Source organism: Colius striatus, chromosome 11 (assembly GCF_028858725.1).
Source record: "Colius striatus isolate bColStr4 chromosome 11, bColStr4.1.hap1, whole genome shotgun sequence".
NCBI classification, from domain to species: domain Eukaryota; kingdom Metazoa; phylum Chordata; class Aves; order Coliiformes; family Coliidae; genus Colius; species Colius striatus.
In genome coordinates, this window is record NC_084769.1 from 27,377,713 (window position 1) to 27,393,901 (window position 16,189).

Here is a 16,189-nt window from a genome sequence, read left to right on the forward strand (position 1 = left end):
CTCTGACCACTGGTGGTGATGTTGTTTCTCATAAAACAAGGAAGAGAGGACAGCAATCTTCCAAAGCTTTCTGACCATGAGATGCACCAACAAGACTTACCTTTAGAACAATTGCTGAAAAGGGACATTTTATGGCATCTACTGTGATAATTGCTAAGGACCAGTATCACCTACAAATACAGCTATAAACTAATGTAAATGTACACATCAATCCTTGATTCAATGTAAAATAAGCTTGATTAAGTCAGCCAGCAAAACTGATATAAATATTTCTACAGTGACATATTAACTACCAATATTTTTAAATACTGAATTTAAATTTATTCAATTTTCTAACAAAGTCCAGGTCCCCTGGAAGTCACACAAAATGTTTAGGCCCATTCTGCTCAGTTAACATTAACTGAATCCATAAACATCTTTGAAAGACATGTGAGCTCTTTCAAAGTCACTGAGGTCCCTAATGCTTTTCAAGTTCTATATAACATGGAATTGTCAGCAGCGCTTTTGAAAGTGTCTCTAAGAACTGAATTGCAGCTGGGAAGCTGCTCAGGAAAACTTTGCTCAAAACTTTTTACCAAATTCCATATGCATGTACTTTTAAGATCAAGACACCAGTATAAGAGACCATGCCAACAGAGCCTACAATATAATCTCTTAAAAGTGGATCCCTGATACCAGCTTCATTTGCTATTGTTTTCATTCTTTTGTTTTCAAATGGATAAGCTTTCTAGTGCCTAACAGTAGATTCTTCAAATTCCTGGATGGTGAGGTTTAGTGTGTGAATCACACATATCAAAGTAGAAGAAATACGAAAAAACTGGAGCAATACTTTAAGCACCATATCAAATATGCAGATTTGAAAAGGGATGGAAGGGGTGAGAGAGAGACAGAGTTAGGTCCATATAATAATCAGTATGACAACAAGCTTCTTTAATGTAGCATGAAACCATGACATACACTACATGTTCCAGTAGTATTGAAGAAGTTTTGGCAGAAATCTTTATAAGACCATTCTGTTTAGAAAAAAAAATTAAACAGGCCATCACACTGAAATAAAACTGTAAGTTACCTAATTAACTTCAATATAGTGCATATGTGAAAATTCTTTCAAGTCAAATATTTAGAACCACTAATTTCATTAGAGTTAACCTACACTGATTTTTGGCACGATTGTCACTAATATTGGCAGTAACAATAAGCATAAACAAAGTATCAAACATTGTAAAATAAATCACAGCTTTTCATGAATTTATGTATCTACATGCCAGATTATAATATTCTGACTCATCTTCCTGAACATTTCTTTCCAAAACAGCCCATTTTTTTTCATAGTCCTCAGCATGATTATTGCTGTGTGGACCATGGGGGAAAGAAAATCTATCCTTTAGATAATTCTTATGAATTTATTTATATTATACTTAACAATGTAGGAATTTGACAAATGAGGGAGATGAGAACTAGGCAAACTCTCCAGACAACAGTTACATCTGATCTTTGTAATTTTACTTGCTTTAACCTTGCCACTAAAAGACATAAGAGCTACATAGGACTCTTCTGATGTGAAGAGACCTTTAGCTCACATCAGTTACAATTGCATGTAAAGACCAAATTTATGAAATGTGTCTCTCAAAATCGTTTCCTTTTTTCTTTCCCTCAGACTTACCTGGTTTCATCAATATAAACAGCCTCTAGCACAGATGCTGCATATTCGATATTCTTTTTTAAATCCACCACATTAATGTCCCCCTTCTCCAGCTGCTTTACCAGGCATCTCAATCTGTGAAAATGAAAATAAAAATATCAATGCATTGCTAATATGAAATTTTTGTGCCTGCATACAATTTGAAATATTGGAATCAAGACAATAGCCAATGCAGAGACAAGAGCCGATCACATTTCTTGCCTTGTTCTTAATAATTTAGTTTTAGAACCCACATAACAATGACGACTTGTATGTTTTTACAGCTTGTTAAATTTGTAAGATGTATGAAGAAAAGACATATACATTCCACTAGATCAGAGAGGACTCAGGAACTACCATCAAAGTGATTTCATATTAATTTATGACACTATTATGTCTGAGTCTCTAATTTTGTTTAAATGCTAAATGAAACATCACAAGATGCCTTACTATATTTTTTTAAATTTTGCTTAAAAGGCTAGTTATTTTTTTTTTAAATATCCACTCTATACTGATTTTGCTTCATTTAAATGTTTTAATAATTATTTAGGCTTCCAGTATGCTTTTGCTGCAGATTTTGTGTTTCTTATTAGCTAATGCAGAGCTCTATCATTTCTGTGTTTACTGGTGATTTGTCATTCTACCCAATGAAAGGTGATTCCTATGGCATTAGAAAAATCCAAATATTTTCCCAAGTATGCTTTTAGTTTTGAGAACTTCCTTTTAGATGACAAACACAGATACATCCAAAAAGAATTTTGTAATGCATCAGCTCATCCCTCTGTCACAATACACTTACGCAGATAAACTCCTTAAATACCAGATTTTTCTTAACATTCTGAAAAAAACACTTATGACACTACACAACTTACAAATACAGAGTAGTCACACTAGTGAAGTGAAAACTTTATCAGCAATTGTGTGACTAAATGGGTGCTTAAAGAAGCATGAATATTTTCCTTCTTTCTGTGCTATGTCTCCAAGTTGAAATAAGACACAGTTCTGTATCATGTAAGTTAAAGATTTCTGAAATTAAAGATATATCATTATTTTAACATAACTTTAATGAAATAATCTTTTATGTGTATGAAAAAATAATGTATGAACCAAACATTTAGTTAAAAAGTGGACTGAAATTAAGCTAGCACTAAGCTGACTCTAGTCATATTTATGATCATATTTATGAAGTAAAAGAGCATATACAAATATATACAATGTTATATAATAAAATGCTATATATGCTATCTATTCTTTTTAATGGATATATATAGTATTTGATTTGACCTAGTTAAAATGTATGAGATTTTAAAAATGCAACAATACTCAAAACAAATCTCAAACTCAGAAAGTACTGTTCTGTCATAAAACCACTTTTATGATTTTTCTTTGTATTTATTTAGCATAAGTATAATTATGTGCAAGCCTGCAAGTATAATTTTAGCAAATGGAATTTGTAAGATCAATCCCCTCAGTTCTCCAAAGTCATAATTCAATTTGAATTAGCATAGAACATAACACAAGTAAGGCTCTTAGCAACGATATTTACCCAGTATTTTACATAGTGCAGTGCATATCAATGGAATGAAAAATTTAGTGTTAAAAATTTTTCTTAGAGAAGTAAAGTGGGTGGATGAAATACTGTAGGAACACATCTCCTACATAGAAATAACCTATGCATGGGGAGGCAGTTCCAGTATATAAGTCCTTCCTCTTCAGAGATACCTGTAGAATGAAGAAGCTAATTCACAGACACTTTGCAGTACCCAAGAATCAGAATGTTTTTGTGGCAACTTTTGTGGCCAGGGGTCCCCAACTTTTGCAGTGCACTTCCAGAGAAATCTAACTACATCTATAGTACCATTTCCCACTAAGAAGTTGGACACAGCAATAAAATCCTTCAATAGAGTTGCTGATCAGACATGCTGATCGGGTGATAATCATAATTAAAAAAATGGACTTCCAACACAGCAAAATTAAGTGGGTTTTAAGAGTATATGAATGATCTGAAAATATTCAACTTATTGTGCATTAAAGTACAATAGCCAGAGTTTAAAAGCTGACATTTCAGTAATGAAATGAACATTTTAGTAAGGTATAAATATGTCAATTTGTAAGATAAACCAACAAGTGTTAAGATACTCATGGTCCAGTAGCCTGTAAGACAAAAAAAAAAAAAAGGTAAAAATGACAAGGAATATTAAAATAAAAGACTTATTATTCCAGCTGTATTGGGCAGGATTTTTGTTTGTTTTCTTTTCATTAAGTGTCATGAATTGAAAACAAACATGAGGAATACCATTGGAAAACCTGAAATGCTACTTGTATTGTATTACCCTACCTGTGAACCATGCTACTAAGGAATAATAGCAAGAAGAAAAAATGGGAGGGCCTCTTTTGTGAAATAGACTGGACTGTTTGAACTGTTTCAAAGTGCAAGAAAAATTATATGTTGAGTTAATATGACAAAACATGAAAGAAAGAGATTTCTAGAGAAAAACAGTAACTCTCATAGGACAACTGAGAACTACATTTTAAAATTAGCAGCCGTGCTATGTAAGGGAGAAAGACACATCTGCAATTAATAAAGGATGTGGGTGGAGTGTCATCTTCTGTCACACTGGGTAAAAACCAGCAAGAGTGCTGTGGTATTAAATGCTTTTATTGACAATACAAATGTGCTCTGCTCAACTTTAATGATGCCATCTGTGACATTATCAGAACCACTGTTTCCCTGGTCCTCACTTCCCTGTGTAGTTGATGTCTATGTCCAGCTGTGGGCAATAAGGTTTGAGGCTTGCCCAGCAACACAAGCACACCAGGAGAAAATGAGGATTTTGCTAGGAAACAAAGTAGCCTGTTCCTGATTAATAACATCAAAATCATGATTCAGTTGTTCCCTCCCTAGAATTCCTCTTTAGAACTCTGTTACATTTAAATTAAAGTTTAGATAAATCTACTGTAACTTTCAAATCTACTGTTGTCATGAGAAAATGTTTACCTCTATAGAATCAAGCAAAGTTCAACAAGATAAATATGTTTGAAACTAATGAATATTTGTCCTAAATAGAGATTAAACAGATAAAAAACAAAGATGCCAGAGGTGGGAGATGGAAGATTGTAAGGTAGAGAGGCAGATAAGTTAGAAAATTTCAATTCCAGGTTTTAAAGATTGTCTCCTCCTTTTCCAAGGGATAATAAATTACCAATGATCATTGAGAATATATGTGAATTAAAGGTTCGGCTTAACAGTCTTCAAGAATCGGAAGAGGAAAACTGAGCCTGAAGGTAATTTCTGAACCTGAGAAAAAGAACCTGTGTCTGCTTTTCTTAAATCTGCCTTTATCTGCCATCTGAGTCTTCCCACCATTGAGCACTGCAAAGAAAAAGCTAACTTACACATCTGGGCTTAACTTGAAAATGTTTTGGCAAACTTTGTTCAAAGAAAGCTGGCTTTTGCCACAGATCCTATTAAAAGGGAAGTGAAACAAACTGTAAAAAGTAAACTATAAGTTAATCCTGCTTTCCATTATATTTTTAAATTAATGGAAGTCATTGTTGAAGACAAAGGAATGAATATATAAGCAACAAACACGTGAATAATTCTTAGAAAATAATAAACACATGGTAATGCTAATCACAGAGAAATAGACATTCATATTAATATTCAATAATAACAACGCCAGTTAAAAAATTATCTGTGTTGTTTAAGTCAACTCTAATTATAAGTTGTAAATCACTGTGTTCCCATGAACTCGTTGAAAAAAAGCCTTGCAGTGTGCCAAATATATTAATTCTTTGATGACTAAATACCGACACCACATTAAAAAGTTCAAGGACAGAATAAAATTGAGACAGCAATCTGCCCTCATGGCCAAGAAGGCCAATGGCATCCTGGCATGCATCAAGAACAGTGCGGTCAGCAGGTCAAGGGAAGTTCTCCTCTCCCTCTCCTCTGCACTGGTGAGGCCTCATCTGTGTCCAGTTTTGAGCTTCTCAGCTCAAGAGGGACAGGGAACTTCTGGAAAGATTCCAGCGCAGGGCCATCAAGATGACCAGGGGACTGGAAGGTCTCTCCTTCAAGAGGAAAGGCTGCAGGACCTGGGGCTGTTCATGCTGGAGAAGACTGAGAGGGCATCTTATTAACACTTACAAGTATTTAAAAGGTGTATGTCAAGAGTATGGGGAGGAACTTTTTTCTCTTGTATTTAGTGACAGGACTCAGGAATATGGACAAAAGCTAGAACGCAAAAAGTTCCATAAAAACTATTTTACTGTGAGGGTGAGGGAGCCCTGGCACAGGTTGCCCAGGAGTCTCTTCTCTGGAGGTTTTCGAAACCCACCTGGGTATGTTCCTGTGTGACCTGATTGAGGGAAACCTGCTTTAGCATGGGTGTTGGATTAGATGATCTCTAAAAGTCTATTCCAATTCTTACCATTCTATGATTCTATGAAAATATTTTTCTCTGTGAAGAAATGTTTCATGTCTTGTTTGGTCTATTTAATATTAAATAAGAAAATTAAATGAGCAGTTTTAATATTTATTATATCAGGGATTTTACACTCTAAAGGAATGGTACAAAATAAAAATGAGCTAGATATATAATATGAAATTAAAAGTATAGAGTAGAAGAGTAACCATAATCTAACAATATGGTTAGTTGCAGTTTAAGCATCACTAGTTTTTTTTAAAACTTCCAGGAAATGGGAAATTTTCTTCTAAAACTATTTAGAATTAAAACTGGAAAATTACTTTCCTATCTGCAGTGATTCTTGTAATAATAAGTTGAATACTTTTCAGAACCTATAGAAAGCATTGCTTATCCAGCAGTTCCTCAGCTTTCAAAGAAAGATATATCCTCATGTGAACAGTCAGAAAAAAGGCCAATATGCAGCAATTACCAGTCATTAACAATGGGAAACTCAGCTCATCTATTTAAAACAGATCAATCTCAGAACCCAAGTTATTTTATCTACACATTTGAGACCCAGGAAAATATTTGAAACAGAAGAAAACTAAAATAGGAATAACAAAATTTCTTCTTGGAAAAGTAATAAGAAACAAACATTACTATTTCACTTGATTTCTTTTATTCCACAAATAAATTACCCAAATTTCAATTATTTTATGTGAATTGGTATCATGTGAATTTTATACTTTTCTATTAAGAACATTTATGTATAAAATAAATCTTTATCTAAGTACCATTCCCTCCAACAAATATTTTAAAATAATATAGATAGAATTAAAACCCAAATTATGATAATAATGATAATGAACTATATACTAAATCCATGCTCTAACTTTTTCAAGTAAAAAGTTATCATATATAGATTACTCTAAATCTGTATAAAAAAGGATGGAATTCTTTTTTTTGTGTGTTTTCTGTAAGATTGAAGAAAAATACTGACTACGGAAATGGAAAATCACAGATTTGGTTGTAATATTTGTAACATATGGTTATAAAATACTAGACTTGATCATACAAATGGATGAGAGAAACTAGAAATATACACACAATATGCAAATAAAGATTTAGATAGTGATCCCTTTGAGTAGCCACTCTGTTCCCTTGCTCCTACCTGTAGCTATGAAGTAGTCAACCAATGTGGTCTCAAAATGGCTAACATTTCCTTCAAGATTTTTTACATTATGGTAGAGAAAAGCATGCTGATACAGGGATATATTGCCAGGCAACGTAAGGCCAGCATACCAATGGAGAGCAAGGATTTAAACCCACAATTCTTGACACAGTCCCTGGTATATGTTTCACTTTCCTGAAATAATTAAAAAAAGGTAGGTTCATAGAATCATAGAATGGTAGGGATCTTTAGACATCATCTAGTCCAATTCCCCTGCAGAAGCAGATCCACCTAAATCAGGTCACATAGGAATGTGTTCAGACAGGTCTTGATGACCTTCACAGAAAGAGACTCCACAGCCTCCCTGGTAGCCTGTTCCACTGCTCCATCACCCTCACAGTGAAATACTTTTTTTCTGGCCCCAGAACCGATCCCTGAGGAACTCCACTGGCCACAGGCCTCCAACTCAATTCTGTGCCATTGATCACCACCCTCTGGGCTCTGTCATTCAGACAGCTCTTGATCCACCTCACTGTCCACTCATCCATAATGAGCTTTCTGATGAAGATGTTTTATAGGAGAAAACGTCAAAAGTCTTGCTGAAGTCAAGACAGTTGACATCCACTGCTCTCTCCCCTCATCTAGCCAGCCAGTTACACTCTCATAGAAGGCTATCAGGTTGGTCAAGCAGGATTTCCCCTTGGTGAATCCATGTTGACTCCCCCTAATAATCGTCTTTTCCTTCATATGTTTAGTGATGACATTCAGGATGAGTTGTTCCATCACCTTTCCAGCGATGGAGGTGAGGCTGATTGGCTTGTAGTTTCCTGTGTCATTCTTCCTGCCCTTTTTGAAGACTGGAGTGACATTGGCATTTCTCCAGTCCTCAGTCACCTCACCCATCCTCTATGCTTGCTCGAAAATGATGGAAAATGGCTTAGCAATCACATCAGCCAGCTCTCTCGACACTCTTGGATGCAGTTAATATTTCTTTTAATTAAAGTTGCTATGTCTCAAGAAACTCTGATTCTGAGAAATGCAAGAAAGGTGTATCACATTTTCAGTGTTGGGAATGTGTTTTATGAAACTACTTTGTAGTCACTGCTGTGCCTCAGCATATGCACCGGAAGCCTTGTGATTGCTTAGGGTTTCACCAATCACAGTCATTTCATGATTATTTTAAGCATGTGAGTTGTACACACTGATCTGTAATTAAGATTCAGTCATTAGAAAATAAATATTGAATATACTGGTAATTCAGCCAACATTTTGATATACCAAATCTCCAATCCTATATTGAAGAAGTGAAATAGAAGTTGTGCAGCTCTGTAACACACACTAAAATTTACACTTTTGTACTCTGTGTTGTTTTGGCGACAGAATTGCCTTGGCTAATTAAATACTGATCACATTTATGTAAGATGTAGTGGTTTTCTTTCAGGCAGGCATTCTCTATTAGGCTTCAATTCATTCTACCTTACTAATTCTATAAATATACTATTTAGCACTGGAATACTGTGTAAGTATTATTGTTTGGGTCTCATTTACTCACAGGTTTAAGTGTGTTTAAAGGCTTAATCAAAACTTGGTCAAAATTCCTAAGTTTTCTTTAGTATCTAGCTGAAATCACAGAAAGCCACAGAGTCTTCCATGATTTCCACCTGAAATCATAAACTGATCCATGTTATCTAAAGCATTCTTTAATTTTTGCATGATTCTCAACAAACCTGATCAAGCAAATTGCAAGTGCCTTAGAAGCCTTAGTGTCTTAGCCTTAACAACACTAAAAGTCTGTTGTTTGCAGCTCTGTAATCTTCATTGTCTTCATAACCATCACTTGCTCCTCTGGAGCTATACCCTAGAGGAGGAGGCTCATCCTGGGATTCTGCTGCTGTTCTTTTTCCCTGCTGTCTTTCCCGCATCTCCCACTTACTCTTCCTTTCCCAAATGTGACTTTCACCATTAAAGTCAAAGTATGTCATCAGTAAAAATTCTGATACTTGCAAATTTCTCTCACCTTCCTTTGTGCACACCCAAGACACAGAACAAAACCTGTTTCAGTCAAGCTTTAAGTGTGGCTGAACTTTTTTCACACTTCAGTTAATCAACTATCATTAATTTGGTTCCTCTGTTCAATTGTTTTCCAGGTTGAAGCTTAATGAAAAAATTCTCAAACTTCAATTTTTTTATTATTTCCATCTATTTGTCTTTTGTTAGACCCAGTAAGTAATCAGTTTTTCCTTACTGTGAGCTATATGACAGTTTCTGTTTCCTCAATGTCCATTCCCATTATCCGATGTTGCCATTTCACAATTGTTCCACGAAATCAAAGGCAAATAATGTAGATAATTTGCAAATTGTAAATTATCCTTCTAATGTCCTTTGCTAAATCTTTATTTTTGTCTGAAAATTGACATTTGATTTATAAGATCCCCTTGAAACATTATATAATGTGCTAGCTAAAGCTATTTCACCTTGAAGTTGCCAAATACTTGAGAAAGCTGTTATGTCTCAAAGTCTTCATCATAATCTAGCTAAATTCAGTATCAACAAGAAGCCTGGAAATCAAAAGTAAACTTATCACCTGCCAAAAATCATGCTCAAAGATGATGGAAGACATTCATTACATCTAACTTGCTGGAGCTAAAACGTTAAACAAACAGAAGTGCACATAGTCCTTATTCCCCATAGACATTTAAAAAGCTTTATTTTTCCTGCAGACAGCAAATTTGAACACAGTGATTGAAAAAAACTGCTAAAAGACAGATGTTAAGCCTCTAAATATTCCAAAACAGTCCCCTCCATTATTTTTTTTTTTAAATCCTGGTAGATTAAGGATATTTCTAAATAGATCATCTCACACTCATATTTAAGCTTTGGTTCCTTATTACAGCAAGAAACTTGTATCCAAACCTCTCTGCCACTAGAAATAGTCAGCAGAGAGTAGGCCTGGAATATCTCACAGTCTGTGCTTCAGAGTAACTCTCTTAGCCCTATCTCACATCTCACAGTCATCATAACTGCATCTCCCATACTTGTAGAAAGATCATGACCTGCTCCTGCCCCAAGGATGGTCACAGTCATGAGAGATGTTTGCTATTTTAAAAGAGTTCCTGATAGAAGGCATTTCTCCAGATTACAGCATTTTGCCACAGTCCCTCTCCCCTTGACATGATCCTGATTGTTTTAATATGATTGTGATGCACTAAATATTTTATCTCATCACATAACACAGCAAATAGAATCTTTTGTCATCTACTAGATAAATATATAGATCTGAGGTCTTCCTATCATATTCCCTCTGCTGCCTAATACTGCTAGAAACCACATTTTGCTTTAGCTACTCTTGAAACTTATAGATGAGATAGTATCTTCCCATATGGTGGAATCTTACCAATTTACCAATTATCACAGAACAATAGGGATTTAGAAATGAAACTTTCATTACTCTTTTTTTTAATGTCTCTCATTCACCCTGAAGTCATCAGTATACCTATCCTGAATCAACACATGTAATACCTCCTTCATTTCTTCATTCAGAAAATCTGGGTTGAAGAATGTTGAAACTTTGAAAACAGCATGCAAAGAGGTAGAACATCCTTTTAGAAACATTAAGAGCAAGACATCATATAAAAAGTCAACTGACAATATTCTTTCATTTAAGACTGCATTAACCAGAACTGGTAAATTGCACTGAAAATATTTTCTAGATAACTACTAAGAAAATATGTTTATGTCATTGTGAAGGCTTTTGAAAGCCTCTTCAGTGTAATTTCTCCAATTGTTAAGGACAGAAGATTGGTGTTTAGTGCTAAAAGTAACACCATTGCTCAATGATCAAGAACCTACGTCTATGACATTTACCATGAGTATCCTTTCCTCTACTCGATAAAGTCACATATGAGCAAATAACCCAGGAAATGTCCTTCATTGACAATAAAATAACGACCATGTCTCTGTGGAATCAAATTACATAAAATACTATATATTCTATAAATAATTAACATTTTAATTTCCCCAATATAGAAATTAGAGCTAGGACAGAATTTCCTTGCTGCACATCACAGGGTAACATACATAAATGTGGCCAAATCTTTACAGCTAACATTTCTGTCAACTTTTAAACTTGTTTCATTAATAGTTACAGATGTTTTCAAGCATCAGACTGTAGATCCCCGGTCCTGGTAAGTAATCTATGTCTTCTGTGCTTATTTACAAATGATTTTATATTTACTTCTGACCTCTTGACTTCCATGAGCAGATCATGAAATATAGTATTGTTTGGATGCTCAGTATGGTATCTTTTATTCCATTTCTCTCAACGTACATGCAAATTACCACTGATATTAAATAAGTCAATGGGGTTACAAAAGGATGTATATAAAAATACGTTACAGAAAAAAAAAATGGCAATCCTTTGTATTCAGTCTAAGAATATGGTCAGATATGGTGTTCCAGTTATTTTTATGTGCTCTGTTCCATCCCATCCCACTTTTTTCTAGAAATTATTATCCCCTCATATCTGACAGCACAAATGCATGTTTCAACCACATACTACCCAAACAATCTGATTCACCTGGTTCAACCGATTCAAAGATATTTTACAGTAGGGGGATTTGTGTTGAACTCTTTCCACAGAACAAGATTAGGGGTCATGTGTACATGCAGTTATGCTATCAAATTAATCATGGTAGTAGGTTCAGCCGGCCTAACAGGCCAGTGTAACAATCAAGATAATTCTACTTCAGTACAAGTTCTAACTTGTTGTTTGGTTTAGAAGTTCTTTCCTACTTACCATTAAACACAAACATGTTACGTAGCAGAATATAAAAGTTATACATTTTATAGATAATCATACCTTCCAGATGGAATGACAAAGCCAATTCATCTTAAACTTAGTTTTTAACATGTATCATGGGTTCTGAGGAAAAAAGTACAGATATCTATTTGTTGGGGTAAAATTGTGAAATGTAAAAAATACAAATATTTGCATTATGAACTATTACGGACTATTGACAAAATATTTAAATAATTTAACAGTTACCTTAGACTGCCTCAAATATTGTAGAAAAAATGCCATCACCTTAATTCATGTCTTTTTTACAGAATAATTAACATCTTTGAGAAACCTATTTTTACTAAATGAGTTTTTCATTCAAAAGACAGAGCTTTAGCATAAGGCTGTAATAATTACAGTACAATTTTGCTGTAAAATCATTATCATCTCTGTGGTTCAGGGAGCTATAGTACATATAATGTACATGACAATGTAAAAAATATGAATAGAGATTTTATTTAACATTTCAATACTGCAATTAAAATGAAGAAAAAAGAAAAAATTAGGAGAAGCTAGAATCCAGCACTTTGAGTTATGTGCAAAATCAAGCTCTGGCATTTGGAATTGTTAAGAATAAATGTTCTGCTGAAGAATTGCCAAATGAAAGTACTTCAAAGTAGGTCTTGGTACTGAGAAGTAAAACATTAAAAAAATGTAAAGACACTTGAGAGACACATGTATAAATGTTTAAAAGAGGAAAGCATCAAGTAGGCAAACTTTTCACCTATATTCTTTAAGAATGATCATCAATCGGATTAAATGTAACATGTGAGCTTGATCTAAGATTTGTCTACATGAGAAATTAAATATGAATTAAGGTCAGATAGGAAACTGAAATTCACTAATTGTTCTTTAATAACTCCATCTTTGAATGAGTAGATTTAAACAGAAACAAGACCCTGGAGCTCATTCTTGAACACTGTCACATTAAATCCATTGTCTATATACATACTGGTTTTGCATCTGGAAACAGTTGTGTCAAGAACTATAGCAAACCTAATAAAAACTCATTTGTAGTCAATGCCTGGTAATAGCTGCCATTTTCCTCAACCTGCAAACTGGCTGGCACCCCAGTTCACAGTGTTTGGGATTTGTAGGTCTGGGAAGGTAAACTGGATTAGAGGCCATTCCTTATTTACTTGTGTTTCCTTTGCCTTGAGAGTTCTCCCATTCCTTCCATATTAAATAAAACCAGAATAATAGACTGTGAAAGCCCTAACAGTAGCCTTGATCTAATCTAGTTGTCACTGTGATGGAAGTGGCCACTGTCTTTAGCATAGATTGTGTTAAGTTTTTCTCTACTGCACTCAGGACTTTGGTGAGTCTGTTTGGTAAGACATGCTAACCCCAGCAGCTGTTCATATTGTCTTGCTTCATTTAAAAACATGGTATTAAAACAAAACCAACCTGACTACCAGCCTATTCACTAAAAAGTGACAATATTTCCATTGCTTCCAATTTGTTGATGTTCCAGGTTTGAAGTGGAGCATCCCTCAGAAGGTGTAGTCCAGAATCTAACACCAAGTGTTACTTTTGTCTAAACTGAGAAAATATAGCAAACATGGAAAGTAATTTACCACCAAGATATTATTTTCATCTTCTCACAGAGTCACAGGATGGTAGGGGTTGGAAGGGACCTCTAAAGATGATCCAGTCCACCCTCCTGCTAAAACATGTCTACCTAGATCAGGTCACATAGGAATGTTAGGTTAGTGGTTGGACTGGATGATCTAAAGTCTTTTCCAACCATAACGATTCTATGATTCTAACATGAAAATATCAATCTCTCATCAAGAATTCTGCAGCATACATTTATTTAACATTTCTGTACCTCTGGGTGTCAACAAAAATAATACAAAAGATATCTCAGTCTGAATGATTACAGTAGAATTTTTCAGAATGTGTCATATTTCCTATAGAAGAGACTCGTTTGCTTCATTATTTTAGAAAGGATGTTCTTTAATTAATTATCACTCAGTTCTAAAGAGCTGCACCATTGCAAAATTGGCCCTAACTACAGCATCAGATTCATCATCTTTTCCTAAGACAAAATACATGGACTGTGCCTTAAAAAGCACCTCTTGGGCTCTTATGCAAAAATACCTGCTAAAATTCATCCTCAGGCTTTCTGTCCAACACAATGATCATCTAAATTGCTAAATGATACACTCCATTATTCTATTACATTCTAAAAGAGTCCTACACTGATTTAAAAAAAAAAAAAAACCCAAAAAAACAACTCCAAACACGTGACTAAAATCATCCAGCTATATTTAATTATTTGTGAAATTGCTCTGAAATGTTCTTTTTGCTGTCTATAGACAAACAGCTTTCAGCTGGAAAAAAAAATACTGGGCTTCTACACGAGCAGTGGTTCATAAGAAAATTTCAAACCCAGTTTTTAATAACATAAAATTATGTTCTTATTGTCTATGCCTCTCTAGAACTCAGAAATTAAAATCTGAATTTTTAAAGGTGATGAGAGTACAACATTCCTAAATGTACTCCTATAGGGACATGAAATCTAACCTGAAAAGTTCAGCTCTCTTATGGTCCTGACTAACATAATTGCTAACATAATTGTGCTTCATTTTTCATAGCTTTACTGAATGAATCACTATCCTTCAGTCTCTCTGCAAGGCTCAATATCTCTTTCAAGTAGGAACCTGGCTATATTTCAATTTAAAAACAGAAAACTGGTAAATTCTCGATTCAATGTTGTAACATGTTTGTTTACACATTTGCTAAGGATTGAGGAAAAGCTTGTTCATAAAAAAATCAAAATAGACAGTAAAATGGTTTATTAGAAAGTGTAACTACGTAATGTGATTTGTCTGTCATATTCTCAAAACATATATTGTTTTGTTTTCCATAGCTTTTCATATTCTCCTATAGCAGGTTATTTTTTTACTGAAATCATCAGTTTTTATATCAAATAATTGACTTTTTTCTAAAATAACATTACTTAGAGAAAGCAGTAGTAGTTTGTCCAAGAAAAACAAGCCAACTTTAACAAGAGTAATAAAAACCATAAAGAAATACTAAAGCAAAGTATACAGGAGTTAAATTTCATAAAATCAATGCAAATGATAAGGTGTCTTGTTCATTAGTCTCTTATCAATATCTTGATTTCATGTGCAAATAGCTACATAATGTCTTGAGTATGTAATGAAGGATGTTCTTGAATGGATCATGATGAAAGGAAAACTAAGTACAATGCTCTGGTAAATCTGACTTTACATGTGTACCTTGTTCAAGCAAAGGACAAAAATAAGAGCTTAGGGTTAGTGAGATAGTTTACAGTCTTTTCGACTGTGACCACTGGGATAAAAAGTCTCCAAGATGTTATTGTCATTATAGATTGAGAATAGTCATGTTAGAGTGCAATTTAACTTTGGAAAGGTAATGTGAAAATGGCAGCGAATCAGATGGATATCATGTTTTTGGGTGGCCACCACCCTTTCCTAGGTCAGCAAATGACAGTAACTGTTAAAGATTGTCTGTGTGCTTATACGGCTTGAATACCAGTGTCAGGACCCTGGTGGCTATCTGCTATGCATGTTCAATAAGACTATATTTGAGCATACTAGGAAGTGAGTCATCTAAGCCATTTTATATTTATCTCAGCTCATTGTTTCTGTGGGTTTTGGGAGTTTTCTTAATGTCAGATTTTATAATTATTGACTAGAAATCAAATTGTAATGAACATCAAAGTAACTCGTGGACTCTAAACAACTTCTAAGTTGATTCGAGGATTCACAGATGTAATTCTGAATGATGTGTGAGAAATTTCAGTGCTAACTTTGGCTAGAGATTTGCCTTTTTTGCAGTGATACACAGAGAGAGAAAGAAAGAAAAAAAACCAAACACATTTCCTACCATAAGGAGGACACAACACATAAAAAAATATGAAAAAGCAAAAGGATTGAAAAATAGCTGAAAAGTGAATGTATAGCTGGAAACCTTGCTGCCTCTTTGTAGCGCCAAAGTTGTTTGAGGTATTCCCATACACAGATAAATTAATTTCACATTGAAGTGGAAAAGGTACATTCACCATGAGGCTGGGGGATCAAATCAAGAAATGAAAATAT

At 34.3% G+C, this 16,189-nt stretch overlaps 1 protein-coding gene across 1 annotated transcript in view; it reads right to left on the bottom strand.

Moving 5' to 3' along the window:
* Positions 1-1,777, bottom strand: part of PDE1A (phosphodiesterase 1A) — a 58,207-nt gene extending 56,430 nt beyond the window's left edge. The window contains exon 1 of the mRNA XM_062004542.1: positions 1,664-1,777. The gene's annotated coding sequence lies outside the window, so the exon portion shown is untranslated. The remainder of the gene's footprint in view (positions 1-1,663) is intronic.
* Between the last annotated feature and the right edge of the window lie 14,412 nt (positions 1,778-16,189).